The sequence below is a fragment of the Parasteatoda tepidariorum genome, chromosome 2 (genome assembly GCF_043381705.1).
Source record: "Parasteatoda tepidariorum isolate YZ-2023 chromosome 2, CAS_Ptep_4.0, whole genome shotgun sequence".
Taxonomy (NCBI): Eukaryota; Metazoa; Arthropoda; class Arachnida; order Araneae; family Theridiidae; genus Parasteatoda; species Parasteatoda tepidariorum.
Window position 1 is genome coordinate 82,422,148 of NC_092205.1, and position 11,355 is coordinate 82,433,502.

An 11,355-nucleotide genomic window follows, 5' to 3' on the forward strand; every position below is an offset into this window, starting at 1 on the left:
TATGTATATATATGTATATTATTTTATTTATTTTTTTAAGCGTTTCTGGGTTTTTAAATGTTAAAAATCATTATATTATATAAAAAATTATATTATAAAATTATATATTGCATAAAAATTATTAAAATTTTTTCTGCCAAAAATAAATTCCAAAACTTGCACTCCCTGATAAATTTTTTCGATAGTGAAACTTGATAGTTTGTACAATTGAACCGTATTATTTATTGAACCGCAGCTTTCTTAACTTCTCTTGCATTACATTATGTTTCGTTTTCTAAACGTTTTTTTAAATTTTTTTTTTTACTGAACCATATTTTTCTTACGTTCTTTTTGTTACTTCTCTTGCATTACATAATGTTTCGTTTTCTAAACGTTTTTGAAATTTTTTTTACTGAACCATATTTTTCTTGCGTTCTTTTTGTTACTTCTCTTGCATTACATAATGTTTCGTTTTCTAAACGTTTTCGAAATTTCTTTTTACTGAACCATATTTTTCTTACGCTCTTTTTGTTACTTCTCTCTCATCATTACATTATGTTTCGTTTTCTAAACGTTTTCGAAATTTTTTTTTACTGAACCATATTTTTCTTACGTTCTTTTTGTTTCCTTTATACATTCACATCACTTTTTGTTCTGAATGATATTTAATTATTTATGCATTCCTAAATTAATCTTTATATTTAACAATGTACAACTCTTAGATAAATTATTTCAATGTTGAAATTTAATATGGTACGAATTTAAACCACAGTTCTTTATTAAACAATTAATACCATACCTTCTTTTTTGAAATATATTATATATTCATATTTTTTTTTCTTCTAAATGTTCATAAATACTTAAATTAATAATAAAAATAACTAAAATTTACACGATCAGAGAAACCGGTGTAATGCTAGACATTAATAGGTTTCGAATTAAAGTAACAGGGTTTCACTTAAAATTCGTAATATTTCGTGAAATTGAACCGTAGCCCTGAATTGAAGCACAGTTTGCAAAACTTATCTTCGCAGTACATTATGCATTCACGCCATCTTTTTTTCCCCACTCAATGATTTTGCAACTTTTTTAAATTCTCAATTTGGAAAGTAATAACTATAAAACATTCTCAAATTGGTACTACCTCAAACTTTACTATGGTAGAAATTGAAATAACAAAGTGTTAGTTTGCTTTAATTTGTTCAATTTATGTTCAATTTAGTTTAAGTTGAAAAAAAGCATTGCACAATCAGCTTTAAGAAGTATTAATTTGCACTGTGATATAATTAAATTTGACACCGTCTTAATGTTGCAACAAGTTTGCACTATATTATGAATTAATATGCTAACATTTTTAACTGGGTACTTACAGTGAAAATGCATATAATTTATTTATTTTAATTACAAACCCTTTATTTTGCAAGTAAATATACGTTCCCTTTTTTCACGCTTTAAAATTTTGAAGAAATTTTTTTTTTAAATATATGAAATATATGAAAAAGTGCTCAATTCAATTTTTAGAGAATTTTCTCATAATATGGGAAAATACAATTTTTATATTTAAAAAATTTAGTTAATTAGCAAGATAGAGGATTTGTAGATACACTTTCACTTTATTACACAATTTTAGAAATTATTTAAATGTTATAGTAGCTCATAGAATTTATTTCTTTTTTTCTTTTCTTTTACTAGGTACATCTATCAGAAAGGAATCACACTAGAAATTATCAGAATTTGATTGGAAGATATGTTGGATTCAAATTAAAAACAATAGATTTCGACTTATGGATTTTTGCACCTTATAAACTAATGGATTTTAATTTTATACTGATAAAAATAAGAAAGAAAAATGTGTAAACAAAGACTTTTCAAGTAAAATTGAGAAAAATGGTTGATAGGATCTACTAACTAGATTTAAGATAAAACTATGAAATTGTGTACTGTGAAAAATATTCATTCTTTCCTGAATGAAAGGCTCTTAGTAAATTAATGCACAAAAAATAACTTTTCAGAAAATATTTCATAATCTAACAATTCTTTATTAAGAAATTATAGCAGATGTTATTTAATTCTTAAATGTGTTTTTTAAAGTTAATTTTTAGTGGGGATTTTTTATTTATTTTAATTCATTCATTTACGCTAATTAATTAATTCTTATTAATTAGTTAATTTATATATCTTAAGTAGTTAATTAATGAATTCATCCTAATGAATTAATTCATTCATTCATATTAATTAATTTTAAATAATTAGATAATTTATTTATTTTCAATAATTAATTAATTAATTTTTATTAAGTGAACAATCTATTTCATATTTTCTTGAAGCAAATGCGTAATCAACCTTTTTTCTTTGTCTTTCTTTTACAAACTGTCTCAAACAAATGTAGTCTTATATTTTTATCAATGATGATTTTTATCAATTTTTATGAGAATGATATTTATAAATTGTTGATATAAAACAATGCCTCATATGAGACAGTTTATGAATAATTTTTCAAGATTTTGGATCTGTAATATTCTTATTTAGTTTTTAACTTCTTTTTGCTTCATACGCGAGTCATTTTTTTATTTATCCTATTAATTGTAATCAATAATCTAATATGTTATCGTTTAAAATTACATAATATTTTTGACTTTTTTAAATTTTTACATTATTTCATAAGAAATATAACATAAAAAGCAGTGATTTCTTTTATAATTTTGTATTATTTAATGGTTTTTGAAGTTCAAAAAATAAAGATTGTTGATGACTTATCATTCACTCTCATAGAAATTGTTGTGAATAATAATATTGGAACTAAAACAACTTGTAAATTTGCTGCAACCACAATAAAGTGTTCAATTTTACGAAGTTTTCCTAAATGTACCTTTAGCATTATGTAATAAAATCTAACAAGGATTAATTTGCACGATATTATGGATTAACTTAGCACCATATTAAGATTGCACCATATTTGGAAGATATTTCGTTTGAATGTGACTTAAAATTATTAATAGCGTAGGGAAAATGTAGCATTTGTATTGATTTATTTGTTTTCCTGTTTATTGATGAAAATATATTGTAATCGTCAATGTGAATAATATTACATAAATTTGTAAAAACTTGACATAATAGGAAAAAATATATTGTGTTGTAAATTTGAGATAGTTATGTCACAAGGAGAAAAATATATTACATCTTAGTTATCACCGAATTTACTATCATTATACTTTATTTATTGTCTTTGAATTGTTAAAATCTTAACTTTACATTAGACTGATTAACATTAGGATAGATTTATTAATTTGTATAAATCAAAAAACTGTTAAAAATTATCGTCCTGAAAAATGTATAGCCCTTTTATCAAAGCTACCATCCATACTGTGTATTATAAATAAAATAAAAAAAGAAAATGTAAAATGAAATACTTTATTTAGAGTGGAATATTATTTGTAAATTAATTTACTACAGTATTTTATACAGTTATTATAATAATTCTCATTTTAAGTGTTTATTTCATTAAAAAATTTGCTACTTGTAAGCAAAATATGTAGATAAGTATTTGAAATATTACGTAGATAAATATTTTTTAAAGTTGGCATTATTTGATAGCTGTAAATGTTTGTCATCTGCCTCTATTTATCATTTTTTTTTCTTTTAATCTAAATTACTGCCTACTCTTTTTATTAATGATTTTTAAGAATGTATAAACTTAGTAAAAATTTTATATTTGTGTGTGGTATAGCCTAATGAGAACATAAAGAGCTATTTAAACCTATGTAACGATAATTGAATGTCTAAAGAAATGTTACAGGCAAAAATAATGTTCAAGGAAATATCTACTTTATCATTATTGATGAAAAGGGGGACATCTAAACAGGGTAATTCAAAATGAATTCACTTCGAATCAGTAAACTAAACTATTTAAAGATTTTTTTTTCTTCAAAGAGATCTTTTTAAAATTTCGTGAAGTTTTCTTTTCTTTCTTTCTTCATGCAGTGCTTCTTTCTGGTTTCCTGATTGTGAGGATTACTTGTTGATACGGAAAATCAGACGGAAAGTCGTGATGGCTCAAAAAATAGAGCGTTAGCTTTCCAATGAGGCGAACCGGGTTCGAATCCCAGTCGATACGAATTCCGCATCCGGCATGCACCGAACACAGTGCTGATGTGAAATATCGTCAGTGGTAGACTGATCATGGGTTACAGTCCCCTTGCCGTCATGCTAACAGAGGGAGGTTCTCGTGATTTTCCTCTCCATGTAACGCAAATGCCCTTAACTCCATCAAAAAGTCCTCCATGAAGGCACATTTCTTCCAATACTCGATCCAGGAGTTCCCTTGCCTTCTGGATTGGGTTCAAAATTACAAGGCAACGGAGTTGAACATTAGTAGTCGTGAACCCATAAAATTGGGCCGGCTGTTCAACGATGGTTATAAAAAAATCAAAGAGAGAAGGAAAAAAAAAACATTTGTACAGAGTACACAAAAGTAAACGATAGTATCAGCTGTTAGTACTTTGATTTTAGCACATAAATAATTCAACTTATTCTTCTAACAAAAATGGTACAAAAGAGAAAAACTTTAAAAAAAAATAAATAAATAAAGGAATGGTATTACAATTTATTTTACCTCGCTGCTGGACAGGAAAAAAACATGTGATTCCGACGACGCGAACATGTGATGCGAGCAACATGTGATACCATGTTGCTAATATTCTACATTCAAAATTGCATGCTTGGGAGATGATCCGAATTGGAGACAAAATTGTTTTGCGACTCAGTTAACCTAACGAATTAAAATTTACAAATGCGTGATGCCTTTTTTTTGCCTTGATCATCAGAAGTGGCAAAATTAGTGATGACCACTGTAACGTTATTGATTGTATTGATAGTCTATTGGTGGTATTTTTTAAGACAAATATTTTAAGTCAGAATAACTTCCCTTGCCCTAACTTATTTTCAACTACAAGAAATATGCGAATTAGTAATAATACGTTATGCTCGTTAGGCTCTATTAAAATGTACATATGTCGTTGTTAGCTTGCAGGATGAATTTTCAAGAAATGATTAAAAAAAGAAATGTACCTTAAATAAGATTTTCGGAAAAAATTGGAACCATCGAGTTATTCGTTTCAAGGAAAGTAAATAATGCTGGCAATAGTAAACCTTTCCATGCCGTTGCTCCCTGAGCTGCTGTAAAAATTTTCCATTAAAATTTCCATTTTTCTAAAGAGCTGCAAAAAAGCATTTGTTATAATGACAAAATAGGATTTACTAAAAACAAGTGCAGTGCTTTTTGCTAAAAGGAAATTCAAGAAGAAAAATTAAAGACTTTTACGGAATTATGAGTTTTAATTACGAGAATAAAAAAAAAAAAACTTTTGGTAGTCGAGCTCCCCACAGTTGAAATGTGAATTTTGATTTTTAATTTGATTGATAAAATTTTAGTCTTCGTATTACACCAAACTGGTTATGTTTCAGTAAACTACTATTGTGCAACAAGTAGTTCCAGTTAGTACAAAAAGGTGTGTCCCAGATATAAGGGAAATTAACTAGTGACAAAGCAACTAAAAATTAAAAACAAACAGAAAAGTTGCTGAAAAAATCATTTTTACTAAGTGCCAGCTTTTTTTAGAATATTCTTAGTATGATTTTATCAGATCTTGAACTTTTAAAGAGTTCCAAAAATAATACATAATTTGAAAATATATTAAAGTTGTAACATCATAAACCACTAATAATGAAGTGGTTGAAATTTGTCCCAACCTAACGTTAAATATGGTGGCTCCCAAATTGCCAATCCATCTGTTATAAGGGTATAAGACATTTCATTTCTTTAAAAAAATTCGCCAATTAGATATCGCCAAGATTGAAGATGTTCACACTGCCCTCGGGTAACATTGGCGATTGAGGGGCGGGGTCAGGGCCACGTGTCTGAAGACAGGAATTCCGTCACAATGCGCAATACGCTGTGACAGGTAGTTCCTGATAATCGCACAATCCACGTTCTACAGCGATTTACAAGCATAACCCGGATCCAAAAAGAACTTTTTTTTTCTTCTTCTTTCTTTTCTTTCTCTTCTTTTATAATTCTGTTTTCCTTTCTCTTTCTCATACACTCCCAGGGCATGGGGTGTGGGGGAAGGCAATCTACCTNTGGGGGGGGGGAGAAATCATAGCGCATAAAGTTTTTTTATTGGTTGGAAAAATGAAATTGTTTTTTGATGGACAAATGAAGGCTATAAATTGCTTTTGTCTTAGCAGGTGAGCAGTTAAAGACATAAAGTGTATCTAGTATTTGATTAGATTTCTTTCATTGAGGAGGACATTAATTACCTTTTCAAGTACCATTGTCTTTACACATTCTCTCCTTTTCTCGAAGTCTTCGCCCATTTTATTTCGTCTTTAACATTTTATTCTCTAGCGTTTTTCTTTTAAATTAGGTCTGTTAAATTGGACTGTAATAGCACTCCTCGATCATTAAAAAATTATGGCGCTAAATCCTTCGTTACCTTTGAAGAAAAAATTTTAAATCACTGGCTTGCGACAGGTAAGTATAATTCTGGTAGTTTTGGACTTCCCTTCCCTTATCAGTAAAAATAAGCAAATCACAAACTACCTCCCATGCTTATGTAAAAAAGTTGCCACACTCCTCTCTGGTTTTGACTAACTTTGACTTTTAGTGTAGTAATCTAAAATCACGACTTAAATACCGTGAAACCTCTCAGGAACAACCACTCTCTGTTTCACTTTAAAATGGTCGTTAATGAAGGTTGGTCGTTCTTAGGGGTTATCTCCATTGACTTCAAAATGCTATCGAAGGTACATGATTTTTCGCAAGCTATTTTAATTTTACTCAGTGTCATTTTCTTGGTGCGGAAAAAACACTTGTGTTACGTCATGATCGATGAATAAAATTTAGCGGCAATAAAAAAGAACCGCTACTGATAATATTACCTGCAAAAACAAATTTACCAATTATGAATTATAGAACTATTTTAAATGAATAAACAATTATGTTTGAGTTTGCATTTCATTTTATATCATAAAAATTAGCATGCTATTAAAAAATGAGAAGAGGTTTGAGACGCTTAGTTTTTTCTGAAATAATTTTTTTTTTATCTCATTTAACTTTCAACTGTAAAAATAAATCATTGATAGCATCATCTTTAATGCACTCTGAGTGCAACATGAGATTTTCGATCTCTTATAGAGATCGCCAAAAAGAGCCACTCGCAAATATTTTGAACATATTTGAATCTACTTATTTGTTTTGTTAATATTTTTTCATGTTTCCTTAATAAACCTTTTTCTTGTTTAGAGAGGAGGATTGCCAGGTCACTGGAAGAGGTTTGGAAAGGCTCTTCTAAAGGTTTTCTGCAATACGAAGTCTATGGAAAAAATTCCGTGCCTTCCAAATTGATCGTAAATAGGTCGCTATACAGAGGTTTCACTGTAGATAAATTTGCATATAACAAAATTTATCTTTTAATCTATTTCATAAAATTTTGAGTAAGATATTCTTTAGGAATCTTTGGGGCATTCCTTTTGTGTCCTAAACTCTTGATTTCCGAAACTTTTCGAAGTAAATTTTTTTTTTTACTTTTCCTTTACTCAAATTTAAATTTTATTCAAAATTTGAAATTTTTCTTTGTGTAATTTTTTTTGGTTACATTTTTAATTTTTATTTTAAGGAAAATTTCGCAAACATGAGCACTTTAATTACGAGCAAATATGAGCACTTTTATTACGTAAGCATTCATCATACCACTCCTCTTTTTGTTAACAAAAATAAGTAAACACAAAACCACACCCCGTTTACTGCTTATGTAATATTTAAATGGTCCCTGCCAAACAGTGTAACCATATTATAGTTTTGAAAATTACCTAGAAAACGAGGGAATTATTGGATTGAGGACTATAGGAAGAAACTAACCAGTAATTGCATTATTTAAAGAAGAATTCAGTTATCAATTATAAAACTGATCTGTTAATGGCTAATCTATAAAATTACTAATAGACGAGAAAGAGTTACTTCAATTTTCCTATGTATTAAAATCTGCATCAGCATCGCAAAATGAGTGCTGATATTATATTTATGGAATAACACGCTAGACTTGTTGTATATAGTATATTGCTGTATATTTTCAGAAATACTTCAGAAAAAAATATTTGTTGTAGAAGACAATGATCAATCTTGAGATGTACTTTCAAGCCAAATATTTGACAACAAGGCTGGTTCAAGTATTTGAAGTAGAAGATAATCTTCAGTGTAAATATTTATCACAGATAATCATCCCTGGACCTAAATATTTGTAGTCAAATATCCTACCAATCTCCAACTTTTATATTTTCTTATAACACATTTAATGAATAAGGTAATTTTTAAATTTTCTTTATTGATTCAAATAGTTGGCGTAAGAAAATATCTGAGAACCAAATATTTTTTACATAAAAGAACATATCTGGACCAAACATTTGTTGAAGAATATTCTAAACGTCAACTGAAGCAATTAGTTGCTTTCATAATCTTGTTAGAAGGATATTTGGAGTATGTAGCACAATTGGATACCTGCAAGTGACGTCATCGTAGCATTTGCCGACTCAGAGGCCAATCGGGTTCGATACACACGCGTGACGTCGCTTACAACTATCCAATTAAATCTGATTTAAATGGTCCAAATTACATGGTTAGGCTTAATCACTCCCCTTCTTCTCGAGTTGCAAGTAACCAAATGTAAACGATGGCATAATTTTTTTCTGGAAAATGATTCTTTGGAATACATTTTAGGTTTTAAGCTTAGGACCACTTTATTTCCAGTTTCCTTTGAATTAGTTTCGTTAAAATATTGTTTTGATTTAATGTTTTAAGATGTTAACTTAATCTATGTATATACATTATGAATCTTAATACAGTCGATAAAGAGGTCGTTTTCCTTATGACCAACTCAATTATCGAAGAGCAGGAGATGGGAAAGGAAAATTCTAAATATGCTTTCAATGCGCTTTGTTTTATTATCAGAAATAAACTGATTGTGGATATTTACTGTATACGGCAGTATTTTTCGTCTATAATCCTCATAATCCAGTCCCGGTTAATCGAGAGTGTACTTTATTCTGATTTTTCTTTTTCAAAGAGAAATACTCAAGGAAAACAAGGCAGACTCGTATAAGTGATGAAAACTCCACCCCAGACACAAACAAAACGAAGGAAAAAAGAAGAAAAAAGAATTCACACCCTCTCCATTCTAAATCACGGCCGCATTAAAAAGCAAAACAAACCCCCGTAACTTACTTTTTTTTCCCCCCGCTGTAACCACGTGGATGCATATTGCTTACAAAATTGGGTATCATTGATACAGTTGAAGACAAAAAGAACAACCGAGATGAGCCAAAGCGCAAAAAAATTGCCAGAGAAAAAGAAGAAAAAGAAAAGAAAAAAGAGTTGATTTGTGGATGTGGGTGAGGAAAAACTAAAGAGGTTTCAGTCGTAGCAAAAGTTAGCACTATTTAGACAAGGCTGATACAATATATGGAGTGTTAGCTTAAATTGTTTGTTACTTTGCAGATGCCACGAACCTACGACAGACGCCCACATGAAAGAAATTCTAGGAATTAAGAGATATTTCATTCGCGCCCTTTCTTTCTTTCTTCCGAAATAATTCTTTTCTTCTGTTCAGGTTCAGAAATAATTAAAAAAACATGAAAAATCTGCACAGCTATTGTTTTTATAGTTGAAAAAGTTGATTTATTGAAGTCAAAAGAAAACTTCAGCTTTTTTCAGGAACAGTCATCTCCACTTTATCGGATAATCGAATAACCCGCTTATACGAATAAAATTTAGAGGAACCAAATTTATATTATATGAAAAAGTTTCCTCTTTAACAAAGATATTTGCTGTTTCCAGGCCTCGCTTAATTGCGTTAAAAGATATACTGGAATGAAAAATCTGTTTATTTTTAAGAAATGTTTCACCAGCTAAAATGAAATTTTCAGTTAAGAGTTCAATAGGTAGTCACTTCAATAAGGACTTTCTGTTTATTTGTGGCTCTGAGCAGGTGTTAGGAGTATAGTTTGAGAATTAATCAAATCTTGCTGGCAGTTATATATTGGAGTAAATGAAGGGGGTTTTACCCTTCTTTACTTACTTTTCTCACACATCATTTAGAATGGAAAAAGGTGATTTGTTTCGCAGTGAAGACTTATGGTCCTCTCCTGATGTGCTATTAGCTTTAATAAGAAAAAATTTCACGAACTAGTGTACGGTGTGTCTTTCTCTAAAGTAGAATAATTATTGCTTACTCCAGTAAATGTAAGATGAGCATAAAAATGAATGATTTGAAATAATCGGTAAAAAAATTTTTTGAAATAAATAAATTTCAAACATCCCAAACTGAAATATTAAATTAATTTGGTACTTCTCAAATTTCGAAGACAAAAAAAAAAAAAANAAAAAAAAAAAAAAAATATCTGAAAGTATTCGAAAGGAATACGTAAGTAATTAAAGTCTTAGTTAGAAATGAAAGAGAAAATCGAATTTAGATAAATTGACGAATTATAAACGGGTATAAAAACAGTCGTCAAGTACCAATTTTTTTCGAACAAAATAATATTACAGTACCTGTATTATTTTTTTTTTTTCATTAGCATAGATTTATTTCTATGTAACTTTAAATTGCATTTGTATTTTATAAAACTAACAAAGAAAAATAATTGTCGATTGATCATAAAATTGAGTTGATTAATAAAAAAAAAATACTATGCATTAAATACCATTAAAAAGTGAAATGTCGTAAAAAGTAAGCATTTAAAATTGCATTTAATGCACGCCCCTTTTAATAGAATAACCCGCTTAACTGAATAGTATTGACTGGAACCAATGGCATTCCTTTAATCGGGATTGATTATACCATCAATGTTAATGTTTTGAGAAAAAGCTGTGTAATAGTGTAAAAATGATTCAAACTTTTAGCATAGTCAAACTATGGAGAAAAAAGCTGCTTTCATCGATTAAATATTTTGGAATTTTGACATTGGTTATTCTTACGTTAGTTTACGAATTTTACTTAAACAATATCTTTGGTACAACTATAACTGTAACTTTGATATTAACTTTCGAACTGTACATTTAAAAAAAAATATCTATCATTTTTTAATTGTCATGTTTTTACCTAAAGCTAATAAGAAAGTTTGTATTTAATACAAAGTAACAATGTAAGAAAATTTCTTATATTATTATATCTTCACTTCACATGATTTATCGTGAAAAGATGAGCTTAAAAAAGTAAAATAAACAAATAAATATATCGCTGAGCGAGAGTTTACAAGAACACTTAAATTGGTTGAATATTTATTTGCTCTATTATACGACACTTTTTTTACTGTTTGAAGTTG

The 11,355-nt window shown here is 28.8% G+C and overlaps 1 long non-coding RNA gene across 2 annotated transcripts in view; it reads left to right on the forward strand.

Moving 5' to 3' along the window:
- LOC122270466 (uncharacterized) overlaps positions 1-3,393 on the forward strand; it is a 79,639-nt gene extending 76,246 nt beyond the window's left edge. For both annotated transcript variants that reach the window (XR_011636192.1, XR_006225813.2), the window contains one exon: positions 1,672-3,393. This is a non-coding gene — a long non-coding RNA (uncharacterized lncRNA). The remainder of the gene's footprint in view (positions 1-1,671) is intronic.
- The last annotated feature ends 7,962 nt before the right edge of the window (positions 3,394-11,355 follow it).